Source organism: Bacillus rossius, assembly GCF_032445375.1.
Source record: "Bacillus rossius redtenbacheri isolate Brsri chromosome 4 unlocalized genomic scaffold, Brsri_v3 Brsri_v3_scf4_2, whole genome shotgun sequence".
Taxonomy (NCBI): domain Eukaryota; kingdom Metazoa; phylum Arthropoda; class Insecta; order Phasmatodea; family Bacillidae; genus Bacillus; species Bacillus rossius.
In genome coordinates, this window is record NW_026962011.1 from 12,366,661 (window position 1) to 12,391,663 (window position 25,003).

General features: G+C 37.2%; 1 protein-coding gene across 1 annotated transcript in view; it reads right to left on the reverse strand.

The window, feature by feature from the left end:
* The window catches only part of LOC134541796 (neuropeptide CCHamide-1 receptor-like), a 60,621-nt gene that overhangs the window by 30,383 nt on the left and 5,235 nt on the right, over nt 1–25,003 (reverse strand). The window lies entirely within an intron of this gene.

Sequence of the window (25,003 nt, forward strand, 5' to 3'; positions counted from 1 at the left end):
AGGGCAAAAAAAATTGCGATTGAACCTTCCCCCGTGGTGGGTGCTGGCAGACTGACCCCCACCACTTATGTCATAGCATATATATCACCAGTTAGCATGACGTCATGTCCGCCATCTTGTCCTCGTCTGCTGGAAGCCATCATCATTGTATCGTCTGCTAGAGTGCGCTGACGCCATGTTAGTTTAATTCTTATCCGCTAGAGTGCAGTAATCATTTATTATTACTGACACCCACCATCTTGTCATTTGGACGCCATCTTGAAAATCCGTAATTTTAATGCTAGTAAGCAAAAAATAAAAAAACAACAGATCCTCCACAGAAGCCACCTACAGACTGATCTACCGACACCAATACCAAGGTACATATATCGTCAGCTGATATGACGTTTCGTCCGCCATCTTGTCTTTATCCGCTGGAGACCACCATCTTGTTTTCGTCCTCTAGAGTGTGCCGATACCATGTTAGTATAATTTTCTGGGCACCATACCATTGTCCTCAACTGTTGGCATTGAACTTTGACCATGACCTTGAAATTTGACCTTGAACCTTGACCTTGAACTTTGACCTTGACCTTGAAATTTGATTTTGATCTTGAACTTTGACCTTGAAATTTTACCTTGAAATTTGAACTTGTTGTTGAACTTTGACGTGACCTTGAAACTTGACATTGATCTTGAACTTTGATCTTAACCTTGAAATTTGACCTTGTCTTTGTCGACCATCATGGATCCAACATTTTATGTTCAGTACATGCTACCAGGAGCTACCACCTGCTGGAGTACACCATCTTGTGTGTGTACTCGTCTTATAGAGTACATTTCCATCTGGATAATTTTATTCTAACCCTCTACAGTGCAGTAATCAATTATTACCGAGGTGCCCCCGCCATCTTGAAATTTGGGCGCCATCTTGAAATCGTGTAATGATTTAGCTAGAAATTCGGGAAAAAATCTTAAATTCATCAAAAAAATAACTCAATAATTTACATATTGAATCGCTGGATTCCTGCCCTCGATTCGATACTTGAACAGTCACAAGTGTAACTAAAAATTAAATAAATTTTAGATTCTGTTTTCCATTACCATTCGCGGAGTTTATTAATCATTCACTCTACGAAAAACAACTCAAGTCAATATACCTAACCATCGAATTAAATACAGTGCCGATTAGCCTAACATATAAGTCTAATTTTTTCGATAATATGAATAACCTATAAGCCGTTCATGCACAAAGCCATCCATACATATAGACCAAGTGCCTCCGGACCATGATACCGGCTCATAAACAATATCAGGCATATATACTAGTCATTTCCGGACCGCAGGACCTTCTTCGTTGTTAGCTAATTATATTCAATTAGACCATCGTGGAAATTTTTTATTCATATTAAAGAACCAAGTGACATTGAAAAATATTTTAGTAACACCAAGAGGTTTTTAACTAGTAAATATTCAGTCTCTGCATATTTTACTACGCGCAATCAACAAAAAGGAAGCACATTTTGGAAGCACCATCAACAAAAAGGCAGCACATTTGGAAGCACTATCAAAAAGACAGCTCATTTGGAAGCACCATCAACAAAAAAGAAGCACATTTGGAAGCACTATCAAAAAAGCAGCTCATTTAGAAGCACAATAAAAAAGGCAGCATATTTGGAAGCACCATCAACAAAAAGGAGGTACATTCTCACGTACATTCAACTTGGTAAGATATGATCGTCAATGTTAAGTTAGGAAATAATGTCTCCATCTGTCTATGAATCTATCAGTTTGTAGTTCCACAATTCATTGGCTCCAATAGTCATTGGCTCCATCAGTCATTGGCTCCAAAAGTCATTGGCTCCTACAGTCATTGGCTCCAACTGCCTTTTCTTTAAACAGCTCCAATGATATTTGGCTAGAATGCTACGAGTCTAAGAGACTATTAGGCTACAAGGCTACAAGTCTAAAAGGATCTAACTGGTTACGAGTTATACATGTCTGCGAGACTGCATGACTAAAAGACCTCATGGCTAAAAAACTACATGTCTATGAAGCTACAAGGATACAAGTCTACTCGGCTCCAAAAGCTCCATAAGCTCCAACACGCAATGTTCGCAATGTACGCGCAATAAATGTAATGATTACACATTACACACAGGAAACGAAATGAAGAAATAGTACACACAAGAAAAAACGGAATGTACACACAGTTCACACAGGAAACGGAACGCACACACAGTACACACATAGGAAACGGAACGCACACACAGTACACACACAGGAAACGGAACGAACACACAGGAAACGGAATGATCACACATACAGTAGCGGAAACACAGGCTTAGTTGGAAATCAGAATACAAGAAATAAAAACAATACATTTTTACTTTCAATATTTAATTTATTTCCCAACATTATACAAATACAAGTAAAATAAGCCATTATTGTATGTAGCCAGTTTTCCTCAGTTCTTTAAGTATGAAGGATATTTCTTTGATGCACGAATAGTTTCCTGCACAAAGCGAGCCATGTAGAAGTCTTAGCCGGTCAACCGATATGTTGGGATCTTTCCATGATGTGTAATCAATCTCTTATACCACCATCTTAATTGCTTGTTTATTATAAATACTTTTAAAATCACAATCGTCCCAGTGATCATAATAAGCGTTATCAGATTTATTAATTATAACACGACGTTTCCATCGTTTCGGTCTCAGGACATCGCCACATTCTTCGATCTTGTCAGCTCTAGGTGCTTCATCACAGTCTATGCCTTTGTCAACAGCCTCAGAGTCACTGTAACAATCACTGCAGAAGACATCCTCTTCACCCAGATTACCGTATGAATTCGCTATCGATGATGTCGAAGTGTCTTCATCGTCTTCATGCTTCCTTTTTAGGAGTCCATCATTTTTACAAAGAATGGAGGATCTACTGAATATAGGCTTGAATGTATTCTCACTTTTCACGGTGTTGATACTTCCATTAGTTTCAGTCTTCCCGATGCCATTAGCATCCTTCAATTTATGTTCTTCCTCACGATCGGGTGAGCTAATACCATCACGCTCAGGACAAGGAAAATTATTGTCGTAATGCAGATCACTCTTCTTTAGTCTAGTGGATCCATCGATGTCCTCTATGCTGTAAGTAGGCTTGGCTTTACATGTTCTACCATGTATTTTTAAGCTGTCAATTCGTGTTAACAACCTGCTACACCGATTACAGCTTAACATTTTACGTAGTGGGTTTTTAGCACAATCATTCCTCTCATGACGTCTAGCATTACTTCTCATGACAAAATCATTGCCACAGTATCTACAGCGGATTCCTTCCGATTCAGCTGCAGATAACAAACCATGATCCATGGTAGCTTCTGTGACTAATGTTTTATACAAACTGACAGTTTTCCAATTGGAACCATTTCTTAAATATAATTTTTTAAATATTTCATCAGCGAGAGTTAAGTTATCTAATGCAAAGCGAATTGATGCAAGTAGTTCTGCTTGTCAAAAACAGATGTCGACACATTTTTGCTTGCAGGTAAATATTATTTATTTTATGTGGGATGCGGGATTTTCACTAATGATCGCAAAAGAAGGATGGCTTCGCTAGACATCAAGGAGAAGGAAGATCGTCCTTCGTGATAGTGTTTTTTTTTCCGTCTTATCAGATATTTTTGGACTGAGTAGATTTTTTTTTTTAAATCCACCTTATAAAAAACAATGTTTTCAGTTCTGATTTAGTACCAGAATATTAAAAATTTAATTGCATCACAGGATAAAATGATATAACTTATTAGGTAAAAGGTCCTTCATGCGGAGATCAATTTCTCATCTGTAACCAGAAGCACTCGGAGAAAACCATCAGATGTCTAGTCAAGAATTATCAGGAGCACACGAAGAAAACCACCATAATATTGACAAGAATAATCAGTAGCATACGGAGAAAACCACCATAATATTGACAAGAATAATTGGAAGCACACGGAGAAAACCGTATCAAGTTTTCTTTGATGTCATGAAATTACAGAAAAAAATATATAAAAAAAAAAATTAAAACGAAAACTACAAAAAATTCTGCCAGCTTGTGAAAATTGTTGTGCAAAGTTAGAGTTCTAGTACAAGCCAGAATTTTTTGTATTTTTTCGTTTTTTTTTTTTTTTTTTTTCTGTAATTTAATGACATCATATAATACTTGAGACGTTTTTCTCCGTGTGCTACCGATTATTCTTGTCAATATTGTGGTGGTTTTCTCCGTGTGCTCCTGATTATTCTTGTTAATATTTTGATGGTTTTCTCCAAGCTCTTACGATTATTCTTGACAATATTTTGATGGTTCTCTTTTAGTGCTTCTCATTATTCCTGACTAGACATCTGATGGTTTTCTCCGAGTGCTTCTGGTTACAAATGAGTAATTGATCTCCGCATGAAGGACTTTTTACCTAATGAGTTATATCATTTTATCCTGTGATGCAATTAAATTTTTAATTTCTGGTACTAAATCAGAACTGAAAACATTGTTTTTTTATAAGGTGGATTTAAAAAAAAACTCTACTCAGTCCAAAAATATCTGATAAGACGGGAAAAAAACACTATCACGAAGGACGATCTTCCTTCTCCTTGATGTCTAGCGAAGCCATCCTTCTTTTGCGATCATTAGTGAAAATCCCGCATCCCACATAAAATAAATAATATTTACCTGCAAGCAAAAATGTGTCGACATCTGTTTTTGACAAGCAGAACTACTTGCATCAATTCGCTTTGCATTAGATAACTTAACTCTCGCTGATGAAATATTTAAAAAATTATATTTAAGAAATGGTTCCAATTGGAAAACTGTCAGTTTGTATATAACATTAGTCACAGAAGCTACCATGGATCATGGTTTGTTATCTGCAGCTGAATCGGAAGGAATCCGCTGTAGATACTGTGGCAATGATTTCGTCATGAGAAGGAATGCTAGACGTCATGAGAGGAATGATTGTGCTAAAAACCCACTACGTAAAATGTTAAGCTGTAATCGGTGTAGCAGGTTGTTAACACGAATTGACAGCTTAAAAATACATGGTAGAACATGTAAAGCCAAGCCTACTTACGGCATAGAGGACATCGATGGATCCACTAGACTAAAGAAGAGTGATCTGCATTACGACAATAATTTTTCTTGTCCTGAGCGTGATGGTATTAGCTCACCCGATCGTGACGAAGAACATAAATTTAAGGATGCTGATGGCTTCGGGAAGACTGAAACTAATGGAAGTATCAACCCCGTGAAAAGTGAGAATAAATTTAAGCCTATATTCAGTAGATCCTCCATACTTTGTAAAAATGATGTACTCCTAAAAAGGAAGCAAGAAGACGATGAAGACACTTAGACATCATCGATATCGAATTCATACGGTAATCTGGGTGAAGAGGATGTCATTGTTACAGTGACTGAGGCTGTTGACAAAGGCATAGACTGTGATGAAGCACCTCAAGTTGACAAGGTGGTAGCTCCTGGTAGCATGTACTGAACATAAAATGTTGGATCCATGATGGTCGACAAGGACAAGGTCAAATTCAAGTTCAAGCTCAAAGTTCAAGGTCATGATCAAAGTTCAAGGTCAAGGTCAAATTTCAAGGTCACTATCAAAGTTCAAGATCTAGGTCAAATTTCAAGGTCAAGGTCAAATTTCAAGGTCAAATTCAATATCAAATTTAAAGGTCTGGTCAATTTAAAGTTTCAAGGTCAAGGTCAAAGTTCAAGGTTAAATTTCAAGGTCATGGTCAAAGTTCAATGCCAACAGTTGTGACAATGGTATGGTGCCCAGAAAATTATACTAACATGGTATCGGCACACTCTAGCGGACGAAAACAAGATGGTGGTCTCCAGCGGATGAAGACAAGATGGTGGACATGACATTATATCAGCTGACGATATATGTACTTTAATATTGGTGTCGGTAGATCAGTCTGTTGGTGGATTCTGTGGAGGATCTGTTGTTTTTTATTTTTTTTGCTCTTACTGGTTTCGAACCAAGGACCTTGGTTGATCTAATCAATCATTGTATTTATTGCCAATTTATTTAATGCAATTTTAAACTTTTTACCGCATCTCTAGCATTAAAATTACGGATTTTCAAGATGGTGTCCAAATGACAAGATGGTGGGTGTCACAGTAATAATAAATGATTACTGCACTCTAGCGGATAAGAATTAAACTAACATGGCGTCAGCGCACTCTAGCAGACGATACAATGATGATGGCTTCCAGCAGACAAGGACAAGATGGCTAACATGACGTCATGCTAACTGGCGATATATATGCTATGACATAAGTGGTGGGGGTCAGTCTGCCAGCACCCAACACGGGGAAAGGTTCGGTCGCCATTTTTTTTGCCCTCACCGGGTTCGAACCGAGGACTCCGAACTCCGTGTCGAAAAAGTATGCTTTTTAAATAGTTTTTATTAAAATTTTATTAATTGAATTTTTTATAAATTTTAATTTTTTTTATCATTAAAATCGGATAATAAATAAAGATTTTAAAGATGGCGGCCGTAAAGGAAATTGCAACGGTGACATTATCCATGATGACGTCAGAGGCTTATCGTAGGCTGTAGACGTGGATGCTTAAGCCTACATATGGACATTTCTAGCTGCTGGTATTTTTAAGGACTAAAACGGGAAATTTTTCCTCAAAACGGGACTTTTTCAGTCATTTTGAGTCATTTTTGAGGAATTTTGAGGAATTTTTGTGTCCTAGATGGCTGCCGTGACGTCACACAGCACAACGTCACTCTGACTCCAGATACGGAGCCCCTATTCTATATTACTTGCGAAGCCGGGTCGGGTAGGTAGTAGTTTATAATCAGCCTATTGTAACTATTACGACTAGGAGTACCCTACTAGCTGAGTTTATTTTTCCAGTAAGTGGTTAAATATTAATGAGGAAGCAAATACTTCCTGTCATTATTTTCAAAAAATACATGCCCTGTTTGCCAGGTATTTAGTATAAGAATTGAACTTTAAATTTTCATCTCTGATTTAATAAACTTTTTTAACACAAGTATATTAACACATTATGTTTTCCTGTACACGGTTACATTCCGAATCATACAAAGAGTATGTTTCGACATTAATAATCCTTTTAAAGGCAGCTTCATAACGGTTTTTTACCCCTACTCAACCTAAGAAAATCAAGGCTTCATGTAAAGATCTTTGTCGTCTACCATAGCGCATTTAACTTCAATGCTTTACAGAGTTAATATAAGAGTTCTTTTAAATTTACTCTGTTTTCCTGAATTAAAAAATGGGGTTGTATTTTAGATTTATACTCGGGTATAAATTTCAATAAAATATTAACTTTTTGCTTACTTTTTATAATCATTTAATGGTTTTCCAGAGGAAGTGTTAACAGACAGCATGCGAGACTTAATTCAGGCAAATTTTATTATCATGTACAAGTAATCTTTATTTCAGAATAAAGTTAATAGAGTCTCCTGTCAAAATTTAGAATATATTCTACTGTGCAATTCATAAATTCGTAACTGTATATGCCTATTCACAGGCATGCATATTAAAATACTGTTTTTATTAATACAATTTTTAACGTTTGAATCATCCAGTTTAAAATTTAATGGCGTTATCCCTGGTCAGGACATCCGCATTATTAAGTAAAAAGATGAATTGTGAATGTGAAACATATTGAAAGACTTCCCTTATAAATTTATGTGTGTGTTAGTACAGAAAACTTACGGGTAAAGATTCTTATGAAACTCAGAAAATAAGAATAAAAATAATAGATTCAACTCTTTTTTAAGCATTATTTAATGAACATTTATCTAGATGACATAAATTAGGTTTATGACATCACTTAAAACAATTAAAAATACAATTTGAATTATTTTGATCAGCCATTAACACAAAGACCCATTTAGCTTACTTTTTGTTACTGTTTTTTCTACATTTAAAGGTAATACATTTGTTAATTGCCACACGCCAGTTCAAACAGGTACAATAGAGGACCAGAGGGTTGATACAAGAGTGCAAGAACCTCAGACACACTGATATGGAGTACACAGAAATAAACGCGTATACGCATGTCAAGATATTGAAGAAGACATAATACAGCATGAGCACGTACTCGAGCGTGAAGCACAGCACGTAGTTCGCCACGAGCATGACCACGACTCGGATCGCTCTGCGCAGCTGGGCCAGCTGCTTCGCTCGACTCTCCCCGGGAACGGAGGAGGAGATGTGTTTCAAGGTCCTCGCCGTCAGGGCGCAGAAGATGGCGATGACGACGAGCGGGAGGGCGTATCCCATGGCGAACTCCGCGAAGACGTACATTGTGCTCCTCAACATTTCGTCAACGAGCAACAGGGGAAAGACCTTGGCAGCGGCGGCGAAGACCCAGATGGCAGCGACGACCGCCGCGCGGCATCGCCTCCGCTCCCTCGGCAGCACGAGAGTGTCCCTGGCGCACGACCTCACGGACAGGAATCTCTCGACGCTCAGCGCCGCGACGGAGTACACGGACGCCGCCTGGGCGACGTTGCCGACGAAGTTTTGGAAGCTGATCGAAGGAAAGATCCTCAGCTCTATCTGGATGTCGTCCTCCTGGATGTTTGTGGGCGCCAGGCATAAGATGAACATAATGTCGCAGATGGCAATGTTCAAGATGTAGATGTTCACACCTGTGCGAAGTTTTCTGTGGCAGCAGAAGGCGGCAAGGAGCGCGAAGTTCCCAAGCGATCCGAAAGCAATCAATCCGTAGAGGATATACGTGTCCACATAGTAAATTTCCAAAAAAATTTCATCTACAACAAACAAAAGTTATCATTTTGTGATTTTTAGACAAAAATCTAAGAGTATATTATTTAATTACAATGTCTTGAGAATAAATATTGACTCTGAATGAACCATAATAGTAGTGTGTAAAAGGGGCTCCAGGGACAGGCTTTAAGGCTGTAAAGCCGATGAGCCGAACCGCCATCTTGGATTCTGGCGTCACGGCGGCAATTTTAGATAATCTTGACATTCAAAATTTGCCCAAAATTCCTCAAAATTCGCCAAAATTTCCATTTTCTTGGAAAAAAAATTACGTCAAAAATTCTCAAAATTCCTCAATTCAATAATTAGGATTTCGAAAACCTCAAAATACTTTTTGCCTTAGAAATAACTCAAAATACTAAAAGCGGCTTAAAAGTCCTAAGAGCTAGCCGTTTTAAGCCACCGAGGTCATGACCTTGAAAATTAGGATGCCATGGCAGCCATTTTGAATTATGACATCACCATTGCAATATCCGTTACGGCCGCCATCTTGAAAATCTTTATTTATTAACCAATTTTAATTTAAAAAATTTAAAATTTATAAAAAATTCAAATAAAAAAAATTAATAGATAATATTTAAAAACCATAAATTTACGACATGGCGATCAGAATCCTCGGTTCCCTCGGTTCGAACCAGGTGAGGGGAAAAAAAAATAATGAACGATCCTTCCTCCAAGGAAGACGCTGAAAGACTGACAACCCCCCCACCCCCCCACTTATGTCAAAGCATATATCGTCGTTGTCACGACAATACCTCCTATGTGTTGCAAATGTCAATTTTGAGGCTTTGGTGTCGATGGAAACAGGTTTGAATGTTCTATAACCTGAACGAAACCACCTGTCTGTGTTTTTATAACCAAAGATTTGGGAACCATAAACTCATATCTCCTATGTGTAAGGTTGGATATAATGACCATCAAAAAACCTCATATGTACTCCTTGTGCACATAAGAGATTTTGACTGTATTATCTATGGCGCTGTTACTTGGATATCGTCACATAGGAGGTCTTGTTTTCTCTATGTTTGTTTATAGCTGTGTTATTTTCTGATGAGAGAGCAAGCTGATGTTTCTGGCAATTATTGTTCTAAACTTCTAGGTAAGTGAATTAAAATATATAATTTTTTTAATACAATGATTTAACTATTATAACATTTTGTTTTTGACAATGTGGCTTTTAAACACAGAATATAAAGGAATTTCATGTAACATTATTTGGGTTAGCAACTTGCAATAACCTTAACCAAAACAGGCAAAAACTGATTTTAATAGCCAAGCTAATTTTTTTAACAAAGCTTATTTTATTTATTTGTGTATTTATTATTGAAGTTATTATATTCCAGCAATTCTTAAGCAGATCTGGTTTGTTTTCTTTCAGTGCACAATGGTTAGCCGTGGAAGGAAAATTGTAGATCTGGTTTTGCAGCAGAAATTCACATTAATACCGGATGGTGAGCTTATTGATGTTATTAATGAAGCCAGCAATTCGTCTGCTGTAAGAATCGTAGAAACTGCAGAAAGTAATGGTGTTGAAACTGTGGAATGTGATAATGCTGAAACTGTGGAATGTTATGATGCTGAAACAATGGAATTTGATAGTGCTGAAACTGGTGCTATATGCACATTACATGAAACTGTAGGTTCTCTCGTTTCTTGCAAACAAATCTCTAAGCCCCCTCAATCAGTCCTTGTCGGGGAAGACATTAATTCATGTGTAGACCTCTCAAACTGTACTAACATGGATGGTCACACCATCCATAATTTAGAGCCAGAAGCTAGTAATAGGAATAAGGAAAATGTATTTAATGTTGTAAATATTGACAGTACTGATAATTGTTATATAGAGAGTACTGTGGAAAACATTGGAGAAGTGGTAGAAGTAAGCATGGCAAACATCACTGGAGTAAATGAAACTGAACTTGTTGTACCTTCTGAAATAGAATATTAGATTACAAGAGTGTAGCTTAGGAGTGCAAGACTGTCAAAATGCTGAAGTTATTCCTTTACATACAGTTGATGTACAGTTTAATGAACAAGAAAGTTTGTGCAACAATGTGGTAATCCCACAAGATCATTCACAAGAAAATTCAGTTTCTGGAGGAGAAAATCCAGTAACAGATAGTAATCTAGACTGTCACAGTGAAGAAGAATCTAGCCTACAGGGAAAAGTTGAAGTAATTGTTAGTGTAAAAGAAAAGAATAAAGAAGTGGCACGAAAGAAAAGAGTAACAGGTTGCCCCTATATGTGTTACAAAGTAATCGGCAAAAAAGTATCCCAAAATGCGCCTAAAGAAGGAAGAGCTGTGAAAAATCGATGTAATCATAAAATTGTCAAGAAAAAGGGTCCTAGAACTTTCTGTTGCGCGATGGTTACAAAAGATGACAGGAAGCAAATATTTGAAACCTTTTGGGCAATGAAAACATGGGAAGAAAAAAGAGGATTTGTGAAAGGTCTAGTGAATACTCGTTCCATTCGTAGACGACGCAAAGGAAAGGATGGTGAGGATGAAAACAAGAAGAATGTGGGCCATGATATATTTGTGAACCTTGATAATGGGGAAAGAGTACGTGTTTGCCGTAAAATGTTCATCAACACTTTGGCTATTGGAGAAGATAGTTTCAAAAGGTGGACAGCAACCAATACGCCGAACATTCCACATTGCAATGGCCATGGCAACAATGGTGGAAACAAAACTAGTAATAGTAATACATCCAGGCAGAAGAAAAAGTATACTGATGTTCAGAGTGTGATAGCTTGGCTAGCTTTACTGCCGAAAGTTCCCAGCCATTATTGCAGACAGTCAACAAAAAAAACCTATGTTGAGCCAATTTTTCATTCAAAACGTCACATGCATAAAGTGTACACACAGTGGTGTCAAGATAACAACAGAAGTTCAGCTATTCGAACAATTTTTTGTGACACTTTAAAAGCATAAAATATATCTATTCACAAGCCCAGAAAGGATCAATGTGATACCTGCATAAGTTATGAACAAGGAAATCTGTCACAGGATGATTACAATGCACACATTTTAAGGAAAGATCAGGCACGTATTGAAAAAAATTCACTAAAGGAAAGTGCAAGTGAATCCAAAAAGGTTGTAACTATGGACCTTCAAAGTAAATTACTTTGTCCAATAAGTCTGGCATCATCTATGTATTATAAACAGAAGATGACAGTTCACAATTTCACCTTGTATGAACTTGGAAGTAAGCATGTTAGACTCTACGTGTGGCATGAAGCTGACGGAGGAGTGGGAGAAAATGAGTTCACATCATGTCTCGTCGATTATATTCTTGGTCAACCCAGCACAGTTAATTCCATGGTATTTATTTCCGATGGCTGCTGTAGTCAGAATCGGAATAAAGTACTTTCCACTGCTCTGTCTGATGCTGCAAGGTATAAAAATATAACAATTGAGCAGCTATACTTGCAAAAAGGGCATACGATGATGGAGGCTGACAATGTACATGCAACCCTGGAACATTACTTTAAACCTCCAATTTTTACACCATCTGACTATGTTTCTCGTATGCACTTGGCAAGGCATGAACAACCCTATGAGGTTAAAGTGGTCCATTATGACTTCTTCAAAAACTATTCTAGAATTGACTCTGTTTTGCCATCTAGTAGACCAGGACACAAAGTAGGTGACAGAGTTGTCACAGACATCTGTAAAATTAAGTACTGCAATGGTGGCGAAATATTAATCAAAACAAACTTTACTCAGGATTGGGAATGCTTGCCTCATAGACGTCCGAGACTTGAAACCTTTAAAGGGTTGGAATATTTGTACACCTCTCAGTTACCAATAACTGAGTCAAAGTACAAAGATTTACAATCACTAAAATGCATCATGGATCGGTATTACCACAATTTCTACGATAATCTACCATACAAGCCAGAATCAAATAAACGCAAATGTATCGCTACAACCAGTGGTTCAGAGAATAATCGAGAAACGAGTACTGATGGAGGACTTCTTTCGCAGAAGAAGAACAAAAAGATATGCAAATAAATCAGTCAGAGAATAAAATGGAAGCAAGCAAGTAGGTACTACTCAAGAATCAAAAACAAAATGAAGTTATTTATGTTATTTATGTTATTCGAAATGACACTATTTTCAGATTAGTCTTTTACGGGCAAATTTTTGGAGGTAAGAAGTGTATTATAGAAGATAGCGAGCGTGCTTTTACTTACTTTCCAAAAACATATTTTCACAAAACATTGCGTTGTGTGTCAGTGCTATAAGGTTTGTTGAATCTTGTGTTTAAGGGTGCAATTATACTAAAGTAAGTTACGTGTGATGGATTTTAAGATGATTGAATAGATAATCAGATAAATAATGGTAAAAAAATATATCCCATGTGATTTTTTTGTGAACAGTAATTACTCCTATGTGAGTGCAATTGCTCCCATGTGAGTTTTGGTGACCATTAATTTATTCTATGTGAATGACGTGCATATATTTCTTAATCCCTGTGTTTATTTCTATAAATTATAATTAATTCTCATTAAATTTTGGTTGTCTATGAATGAGGTAATGCTCTTACTAACATAAATTATTTAATACATTATATTTTATAGTTACAAATCAGTTTTTTGACTCCAGTATAAAATTTGCTTTTGAACACATAGGAGATATTGTCGTGGCAACGACGATATATCGTCACCTAGTATGACATAATGTCCACCATCTTGAAAATCCGTAATTTTAATGCTAGAAAATTGGGAAAAAATTAAAAAAAATTAATAAAGAAATTTATTAATTAATATTTAAAAAAATTTTTTTAAAACCTTCGCTGCACTTTCCGTCATGACTGCCATCTTGGAAAATCGTATTTATTTAGCTAGAAATTCAAAATAATTCCCAAATACATAAAAAAATTCACTCATTAAAAAATGTTTGATTCGATCAGTTCATATCCTCGGTTAAATCCCTGGGCCATACAATAATTTAAAATTTTTGTAAAAATTTTCAATTTCAATAAATTATGATCAAAGTCCCAAAATATGCATAGTTACCAAGTCAACCATCATCATCCTATAAGCCATTACGACCGCCAGCTAAAAATAGTTATTTAATTAAAAATACCAGAAAAGTGTCAGGTTTGTGAAATAAAAACCAACAACTTCTTTTACAAACATTCAATTTATTACATAATTTCTATTCTACGACAGGAACACTTGCGAAAGTTAACAATCTTATAAAAATTTAGGCCTGCATCGACGTGAAATGACTAATTCTTAGCTCCAATCAGTTTATACTAGACACAGATCAGCCAGAACCTTTACTGACATAGTCCTCCTCTTCTTGACAGAGTTTCTGGATACCGTGTTTAACAGTTTGATTCACATCGTAAGAAATGTAAATTACTGCAGCCGATGTATTAAATGCTCACTTCTTCACTTTGTCATTGAACAGATATGGCTTTCGATATATACAGTCCAACCACAAGTTATATTTCAATGGTCAGTTTGTTGCTACATCATCAGTAAGCTGATTGATTATGTTCTGTCTGATAACGTCAAGAAAAATAAAAATGTCTTTGATCAAAATGCTCCAAAGCTCCAAAGCTCCAACAGCTCCAAAGCTCCAACAAATCCAAAGCTACAAAGCTCCAACAGCTCCAAATCTCCTACAGCTCCAAAGCTCCAAAGTTTAATAGTCATTGGTTCCATCTGTCTATGACTCCAGCAGTATTTTAGCTCTAAAGCTCCGATTGCTCAAAGAGCTACTAGGATCCAATTGTTCCAACAGCTGCAAGAGATCAAAATGCTCCAAAGCTTAAATGTTCCAAAGCTCCAAATGCTCCAAAGCTCCAACAGCATCAAAGCTCGTACAGCTCCAAATGCTCCAAAGCTCCAACAGCTCCAAATGATCCAAAGGTCTATAGCTCCAATGTTTCAACAGCTGCAACAGCTACTAATTCTCCAATGCTTCAATGCTACAATGCTCCAACAGCTCCAAATGCTCCATCAGCTCCAAATTCTCCAACAGCTCCAAAGATCCAATTCTACAACAGCTGCAAATGATCCATAGCTCCAAAGCTCCAATGCTCCAACAGCTCCAAATGCTCCATCAGCTCCAAATTCTCCAACAGCTCCAAAGATCCAATGCTCCAACAGCTGCAAATGATCCATAGCTCCAAAGCTCCAATGCTCCAACAGCTCCAAATGCTCCAAAGCTCCAACAGCTCCAAATGCTCCAACAGCTCTAAATGCTCCAACAGCTCCATGGCTCCAAATCTTGAACAGCTCAAGCAGCTCCAAATGCTCCAATGCTTACAAAGCTCCAACAGCTCCAAAGATCCAAAGCTCCATAGCTCCAAAATTCCATCAGCTAAAAATGCTCCTACTGTATAGTATGGCTCCAACAATCAATGATGTCAAAATTATTAGACTTCAAACGGTATTAGGCCTAGCACTATTTAACTACAAGACTAGGAGACTACGAAGCTACGATTATACAGAACTGCATGTATACACGAGTACTTGACTACGAAGCTACACGTCTACAAGGCTTTTGTCCAACTGCTCCAACAGCCTTATGTTATAAGATTACAAGGCTACTTGGTTAAATAGCTACAAGTCTACGAGGCTGCAAGGCATCTTGACTACGTGACTACGAGCCATGAGGTTACGAGAATATGCGATTGCGAGTCTACAAGGTTACGTGATCGAGAGGCTATAGGACTATGAAGCTTCCAGAACACAAGGTTAGGAGACTGCGAGGCTACATGACTACGAAGCTAACAGGACACGAGGCTACGAGACTTATTGGCTCTAGCTGACTACTATGGCACAATTCAGCGGTGAGAGTTAATTTATCTCGTGTAAAATAACCTGTTTAAAGTAGTGTCAATTCTCGTCAACAGATGACACCACATGCTACTTACAGGTAAATATTATTTAGTTACTAGTTGACCCGGCAAACGTTGTTTAGCCATATAAATTATTTCTAGGGAATTTCTAGTGTAGAAAAAAATAACTAACTTATTGTAAGTGTGTAAGGATGTGGTATATGAGGATATGGTGAAAGAGGCATGGAGAGTTGTGAACGATGAGGGAATATAAAAATAACAAAACACCAAAAATTAATTTTTATAATTTATATTAATATATTATTTAAAATTGTATATCATTAATTAATTACGATAGTAACAGTAACGACCAATATCAAACTCTTAATGCTATAGCGTAAACAATTTTTTTTTGTTAGCCCATCTTTAGCTAACACAAAAAAAAATGGATGGTTTACCCACTCGAGAGCATGCCACGTATAATTGTCCGTGCAGTACCCGGCGTTGCCCGGGCTGAACACAGGGTGAAGGGGACCTTTTTCGAAATCAGATGTAGTTAGTAATTGTCTTCTTAATTTGAATGTCAAGTGTGCAAAATAATTTATCACTTTCAGATCCCGACAGACGTTGTTCTGCCAGTGTATAGATATTAAACTGTATATATCTAAAAATTGGTGGTCTGCATGTAGTCTAGTCTCTATAAAGCACTATAGAAAAAAGCTTAAAAATAAGAGATTACTAATATTGAAAAGATTCCATTATCTAGCTAATTCTCGGCATGCATTGCAATGCCTCACTCAGTTTTGTTTTGTAATATGTTTGAAGTAGTTACACATATAGCTACACACCATCTATCCATCTCTCTAAACATATATTTATCTCTATATACTTATTTATATATTTATGTATCTCTCTATCGCTATTTATCTCTTTATATTTACATATACATATATAACTCCCACTATCTCAATCACTTCTATATATAAATCTCTATATAGCTCTATACATCTATATATCTCTTTATCTAACCCATTTCATTCTCTATACCTCGCTCTATCTCAACTTATCTCTCTGTCTCTCTCTATCTCACTCCATATATATATATATATCACTATATATATCTCTGTCTCTCTTTTATATTTAAATAAATTGTCATGCGTGCGCAATTATACAACAAAAACAGACAAAGTGTCGCTATATATTATGAAATAAACACATTTTTTGAAACGATTTGTGCTCCAACTATTGCAAAATAGTTATACCGTCTCAGAAACCTTCACGGGCATGCGCATAACTCACCAAAATTTAATCGCAATCGGATGAATGGTATAGGAACGCATACGGCACATACAATCGAAAATTAAAGACATGACAAACACATCAAACGATGGTGCGTTCAAAATTCAAGGCAACTCTATCTATTGACGAAGTTAAGAACAAAACTGTTATTAGCGCCTTTATTTTGCTAGCCGCTGCGAGCTCCACTAAGCGGGCTGGTTTCACCAAGGAGAAAAATATGAATTTGCCAGACCTTACTATGTGTATGATCGTGTGGCAGACATAGAGAAATGACACTCACTCACTATTTGTATGTCTATGACCTATAGTCCATTGAAAAGTTACATTTGGGGTTGCGTTTGTTAGAGGACGCAATTTAATTTTTTTGATGTGTAGGGGGGGTCAGTGTAAAGCTAAAACCAAGTTTGTGGGGTCGCCACCCTTGTCCCACGGCCGCCATCTTGAAAATAGGGGTTGAAATGGTTTTTACGACATATCTCTTAAACTATTTATTTGATAAACAAAATTTTCAAATATTTTTTGTTGAAAATTAAATTCTCTACAAATTTGGTCATGTAATGTTTTGTCGTAGAACTATAAATAAAAAAGTTATATGCGAAAATCTTCAGAAATTCGAGAAAAAAATTTTATATTTTTCGATATAACTTTTTTTTTATCATTTTACGAAAAAATGATATCTGACCATTTTTGTAGATCGTTTTTTGAGGAACAACTTTTATTCGCAGCATTTTTTCATTAAGTCAATAACTAAGGTTTTACAGCGCTCCGAAGTGAGTACTATTTTTCAGTACTCTTAAATATACCTATATTATACGTGTGTACTAATAATATGTCATCAGTTATTGTTTTTTTTGTTATTATAACTTTTATATTACAAACTTTCCAATATTATTAATCATTAATTATTGACTCTTTTTCACTCCATAACAGGATTTAACAATTATTGGTTTTTAAAATAATTTTAAATCTGATGGCCGTTACCGAGAATACTGTTCAGGTAGAAAATACCCAAGTGACCAAGGATATAACTACAAAATACGTCAAATATGTATAAGAACACTTCGGGCTCTCTGCAAGCATTGTGTTTGATGGTTACTCAGACGACCCTGATGTCGCAGGAACAAAGTCTTGGGAACGTTTGCGTCGCACGAAAAAACAACAGTCGACAGAAGTAAAATTTGACAAGAACACCATACCGACATTATCACAAGAGAAATTTCTTGGTAATGAGTAAAACAAATCTAACTTTATTATACTTCTTAAAACTGTATTCTCGGAAATGGGTTTCACTGTTGACCAAGCAGAATCAGACGCAGACGCTCTTATCGTTCGCACTGCTCTTGCTGCATCTCCATTATTTAATACTGTTACTATTGTATCTGAAGATATTGACATACTGATATTGCTCACAGCACTTGGCAGAGAACAAGCAAATGTATTTTTTTTAAACAATAAAAAGGACGAACAGCAGAACAATTATATTGTGCGTCAGGTTTTATGTACGGAAATGTCATTGCGGATAACTTGCTGTTTCTTCATGCTTTTTCCGGATGTGACACAACTTCAGCTCCTGACAATATCGGTAAAATGAAATTTGTAAAAAAACCTGGAAAAACATTTAGAGTTTGCAAGTGGAACGGCTTTGTTTCTCAACAAGAGAGTTGACCCTGCTTTGCTCACTGTAATTGGTGAACGTTTTTTTATCTCTTTATACGGTGGTAATAAAGATTATAATTCTCTTGACAGGCTAAGATACAAACAATTCGCCAAGGCAGTGACAAAAAGTACATTTAACTTATCTTCACTTCCTCCAACACAAGACACAGCTCGCTTTCATACTTTCCGAGTCTACCATCAGGTCCAGTCGTGGCTTGGTAATTATAATGATCCTGAAGACTGGGGCTGGAAAATTGTGGAAAATTATTGATGCCAGTGCAGAACTCTAAACCTCCAGCACCCCCTGAGCTTCTAAAATTGATCTTTTGCAAATGCAAAGGAAACTGTGGAGCGATGGGTGGATGTCGAAAAGCAGGGCTGAAATGTTCTGCAGTGTGCTTCCATTGTTCTGGAGAGACTTGCAGCAAATTAATGTAACTCTCAGAATTAATAAATGAAAATGACTTTGATGATGAACCGCCGACATTAACACCCCTTCCTTCTCCAGTTCTCCCACTGGTATTTAATTCAGAAAGCCGATCAGATACTGAGCCGCAGCCTGGTCCATCCAAACGACTGAGGACGGAGTAGTTATAATTTAGAAAATCACCGTGGATTATGCCTATTGGGGATACCACGTAAAAAAAACGCGCCTCTAGACTCTACCTCGTGGGTGGTGGGGAAAAGAGTCAATAATTAATGATTAATAATATTGCAAAATTTGTAATTAAAAAAGTTATAATAACAAAATAAAAAAACAATAACTGACGACATATTATTAGTACACACGTATAATATAGGTATATTTAAGAGTACTGAAAAATAGTACTCACTTTGGAGCGCTGTAAAACCTTAGCTATTGACTTAATGAAAAAATGCTGCGAATAAAAGTTGTTCCTCAAAAAACGATCTACAAAAATGGTCAGATATAATTTTTTCGTAAAATGATAAAAAAAAGTTATATCGAAAAATCGTATTTCTGAAGATTTTCGCTTATAACCTTTTTTATTTAAAGTTCTACGACAAAAAGTTACTGGACCAAAGTTGTAGAGAATTTAATTTGCAACAAAAAATGTTTGCAAATTTTGTTTATCAAATAAATAGTTTAAGAGATATCGTAAAAAACATTTCAACCCCTATTTTCAAGATGGCGGCCATGGGACAAGGGTGGCGACCCCACAAACTTGGTTTTAGCTTTACACTGACCCCCCCTACACATGAAAAAAATAAAATTGCGTCCTATAAAATGTAGCCTCTCGTGTTAAACACTCGAGGGGAACAAGGAGTTGGAATGGAACAGAGTGTGGCGAAATGTCATCTAAAGCTATTACAACTGTACGGTGACAATACATTTATTATTGATTATACATGAAATTATTCATTACAACTTCATTAATCACAAAAACCTAAACAGTTGATATTTGCGGCGTGGCTCTGATTCAAAAGTCTGCGAACAGAAACGTTTAATAATTATTGCAACATGAGACACGTGAATGCAGCTAAACAAATCCACTTCACAATTGCCCGTGCTCTCATACTTGGCACGCCGCTTGGCGCTGGGTACACCGTCAAAAGAAAAGCTAAGTTACAAACAATTAACGTACATAAATTCCCAGAGTGCAAATGAAAATAACTAACAAAACCCCTCGACTTATGGAATATTATTGACCTCTGTCAATGCGCAAGTTAGCAAACATCATTAACTAAAATACTACTATTTATACACAAGATGACTAATACATAAAGCATGTTCGCAGGCCTCTAATAATTTATATAACAGGTCGTCGACTTCGATTACTCTTGTCGGCACGTATTTCTGCGGGCAAGTTCTTATTCGTCGATGCAGGGGTTACCATTGACTATCTCCCCAAACTATCATAGCGGGAGAAATGCTCGTCGGTGTGGGCACTGGCATTATTCTTCACGTGTCACTGCCGGGTTTCGCACCTAAGTGTTGTATGTCCAGTCAGTTGTCAAGTCTTTCATCGAGGCTCACAAGCTCACACCGCCGTCTCCAAGCCTTGCCTCCGTCATCACTGCCCCTCTTCTCACTCTAAGTTTTCTACCCACTCGGTCTATAAGTGTCTACGACGAAACAGTACTTTATCAAGTGGTAGCTTCTTCCAACGGGCAGCGTGACGGCAGACCGGCGAGACGTGTTGACGGTGTAGCTTCCTTCGGCAGGGAAGGCCAGCAGGGCCTCCGGCTGTTGTCGCTGGTGGTCGCGACGAGTCTCCTCCCTCAACGCAAAATGGGACACCTTTTATACTCTGCGAACTGCGAGTATCAAACATGGCAGATTGTTCTCGGTCGGGGCAACCGGAACCGGCGCCTGCGGCGATGTCCGGTTGGCAGCCCGCCAAAACGAGCTTCCCCGAGGGCTCCCGAGCGGCTCCGAACGTAATGCGCGCAGCGCGCGAACACTTGGCTTGTGCTGGTTGCATCGGCGCGCGGTTAGGCGCCGCGCGACATATCTTGATGTGCGTATGCGGAGCACACGCAACAAAAAAACGCAAGGTAAGGCCTAAAAAATGTAACATTTCAATGGACTACTATGATTTTTTCTGTTATAAAATTAAATTATCACTTTTTCACTCCCTTAGGGATGGAATTTCATATTAATATGTGGTCTATGTGTTAAGTGTTAATTGATCAGCTATCGACCGGGGTTTAAAATATAAAATTCTATTAAAAATAAGGGGTTGGTTATAGAAGCGTGAACATTTAGGGTTGTATGTATTTTTTAATGCCACATTATAAAAAATAAAAAAACTTTTGTCCAAAAAATAAAATATGTTAGGGGTGGACAACCCTTATCACTTAGGGGTATGAAAAATAGATAGTAGCCGATTCTCAGACCTACTGAATACGCATACAAAATTTCATAAATATAGGTCAAGCCGTTTCGGAGGAGTATGTGACACGAGAATTTTATATATAAGATTTTAAGTGGGATGCAGGATGCTCACTTACGTTCGCAACAGAAGGATGGCTTTGATATGCACCAAGTAGAAGGAAGTTAACCTTGCTTATTAATGATTTTCAGATGTCTCAGAGCTTATTATTATATATGACAGAGTAATAGTATTGACGTTTGAAATCCATCTGATAAAAATATTACAAGTGATGATTTAGTAGCAGAAAACCAATTAATTAAATTTAAATCTGAATAAAATGACATAACTCATTAAGTAAATAATCCTTCATTCATAGAACGGTTTCTCAGAAACCACAGAAATAATAAGGAGCACACAGAGAAAACAATAAATATATATATAAATATAATCGAGGGCATCATTTCAGAAGTGCGTATCAACATATTGCAAAAAGTGTTGATAAGCCCTTCTGGTATGATGCCCTCGATATACAAGAATAATAGGGAGCACACGGAGGAAACAACCACACATATTTCTTTAATATCAAAAACTCACAAAATAATTTAAAAATAATAAAAAAAATACAAAATTACAAAAACAGCTTCTGTCAGCTTGTGAACTTCTCATTTGTAGAACAAGAATAGAGTTCTAGCACAAGCCAGCAATTGGAGCCTTGTACTTTTGACATCATTGATTGTTGGAGCCATAGACAGTTGGAGCATTTGTAGCTTATGGAACTTTGGAGCTTTGGAACGATTGGAACTTTGGATCTTTGGAGCATTTGGAGCAGTTGGAGCATTTGGAGCTGTTGGAGCACTGTAGCATTTGGAGCAGTTAAAGCATTGAAGCTTTTAAAGCATTTGTAGCTGTTGGAGCATTTGGAGCTGTTGGAACTTTGGAGCATTTGGAGCTGTTAGAGCATTTGGAGCTGTTGGAGCATTTGAGCTTTGGAGCTTTGGGTCATTTGGAACTTTTAGAGCATTGGAGCTGTTGGAGCTTTGGCAAATTTGGAGCTGTTGGAGCTGTTGGAGCTTTAACGCTGTTGGAGCTTTGGAGCTGTTGGAGCTGTTGGAGCATTGGAGCTGTTAGATCTTTGGCGCTGTGGGAGATTTGGAGCTGTTGGAGCATTGGATCTTTTGAGCTGTTGGAGCATTTGGAGCTGTTCGAGCTTTGGTACCGTTGGAGCTTTGGAGCATTTGGAGCTTTGGAGCATTTAAGCTTTGGAGCATTTTGATCTCTTGCAGCTGTTTGAACAATTGCAACCTAGGAGCTCTTTGAGCAATCGGAGCTTTGTAGCTAAAAGAATGCTGGAGTCATATACAGATGGAGCCAATGACTATTAAACTTTGGAGCTTTGGAGCTGTAGGAGCTTTGGAGGTGTTGGAGCTTTGTAGCTTTGGAGTTGTTAGAGCTTTGGAGCTGTTGGAGCTTTGGAGCATTTTGATCAAAGATATTTTTATTTTTCTTGGCGTTATCAGACAGAACATAATCAATCAGCTTACTGATGACGTAGCAACAAACTGACCATTGAAATATAACTTGTGGTTGGACTGTATATATGGAAAGCTATATCTGTTCGATGACAAAGTGAAGAAGTGAGCATTTAATACATCGGCTGCAGTAATTTACAGTTCTGACGATGTGAAGCAAACTGTTAAACACGGTATCCAGAAACTCTGTCAAGAAGAGGAGGACTATGTCAGTGAAGTTTCTGGCTGATCTCTGTTTAGTATAAACTGATTGGAGCTAAGAATTAGTCATTTTACGTCGATGCAGGCCTAAATGTTTATAAGATTTTAACTTTCGCAAGTGTTCCTGTCGTAGAATAGAAATTATGCAATAAATTTAATGTTTGTAAAAGAAGTTGTTGGTTTTTATTTCTCGAACATGACACTTTTCTGGTATTTTTAATTAAATAACAATTTTTAGCTGGCGGTCGTAATGGCTTATAGGATGATGATGGTTGACTTGCTAACTATGCTTCTTTTACGACTTTGATCATGGTTTATTGAAATTGAAATTGTTTACATAAAATTAAAAATTATTGTATTGCCCAAAGATTGAACCGAGGATACGAACTGATCGAATCAAACATAACTTTAATGAGTGAATTTTTTGATGAATTCGGGAATTATTTTGAATTACTAGCTAAATAAATATGATTTTCCAAGATGGCAGACGTAACGGAAAGTGCAAAGAAGGTTTAAATTTTTTTTATTAATTTTGAATTAATAAATTTCTTTATTAATTTTTAAATTTTTCCGATTTTCTAGCATTAATTTTACGGATTTTCAAGATGGCGGACATGACGTCATACTAGATGACGATATATATACCTTGACATAATGAAGGGGGGGGGGGGGGGGGTTCTGTCTTCCAGCGACTTCCTTGGAGGAAGGATCGGTCACCATTTTTATTTTTTTGCCTTCACCTGTTTCGAACCGATGATCCATGTCCTAAATGTATGGTTTTTATTAATTTTTTATAAAAAAATAATTATTGAATTTTTTATAAATTTTAAATTTTCTTTTATTAAAATCGGTTAATAAATTAATATTTCAAAGTGGTGGCCGTAACGGAAATTGCAACGGTGACGTAATAATTCGAAATGGCTGCCATGGCATCCTAATTTTCAAGGTCATGATCTCGGTGGCTTAAAGCGGCTAGCTCTTAGGACTTTTAAGCCGCTTTTAGGATTTTGAGTTCTTTCTAAGGCAAAAAGTATTTTGATGTTTTAGAAATCCTAATTATTGAATTAAGGAATTTCTTGAAAATTTTTGACGTACAGTGAACTCTCCATATAGCGATTCTCCCTATAACGATACTTTCTCTATAACGATTGATATTGACATTAACGTTTGGTCTACCATAAGAACAACATATTTTTTCTCTCTAAATAACGATATCGTTCACTCTCTATAACGATGTATTTACTTAGAACACTAATCAAAATACAGTAAAACATTACGATAAAACAAAATTTCCAGTCGTACCACTTGACGAGCGATCGCCAGTTGGACTCAAGGTCAATGCCCGTAACCGGTTATTTCCAGTGTTTAGGCGAGGGGGTGGTCGAGTCCACTAGTCGGCGCGGGGGTGGGAGGTCAGTGGCGGGCGAGGGGGTGGTCGAGTCCACTAATCGGCACGGGGGTGGCAGTTCAGTGGTGGGGAAGTTGAGCGCGCGCCAAGCAGCTCAGTCAGTTTACTCAGTTAGCCACGTCACGCCTGGCTGTTCATATCGGAGCTGTTTTTGTACACCGTGTAAGTTAATGAGTGTTTTATCAGTTTTATTCTAACCATTATGCTACCAAGAAAGCGGAAAGTGCTCACCGTGGATGAAAAAGTGTCATTAGTTAAAGCAATTGAAAATGGTGAAAAACAAACTGATGTTGTGCGGCGAACGGGGCTTTCCCAATTGACTGTGGCTACCATTTGGAAGGATAGGCGCAAGTGGCTTGACGCAGATGTGCATGGGGATAAAAAGAAAATGCGAAAACCTCAGTATGAAGACTTAGATCGTGCTATTCTGCAGTGGTTTCAACAGCAACGCATAAATAACATACCGCTCTCTG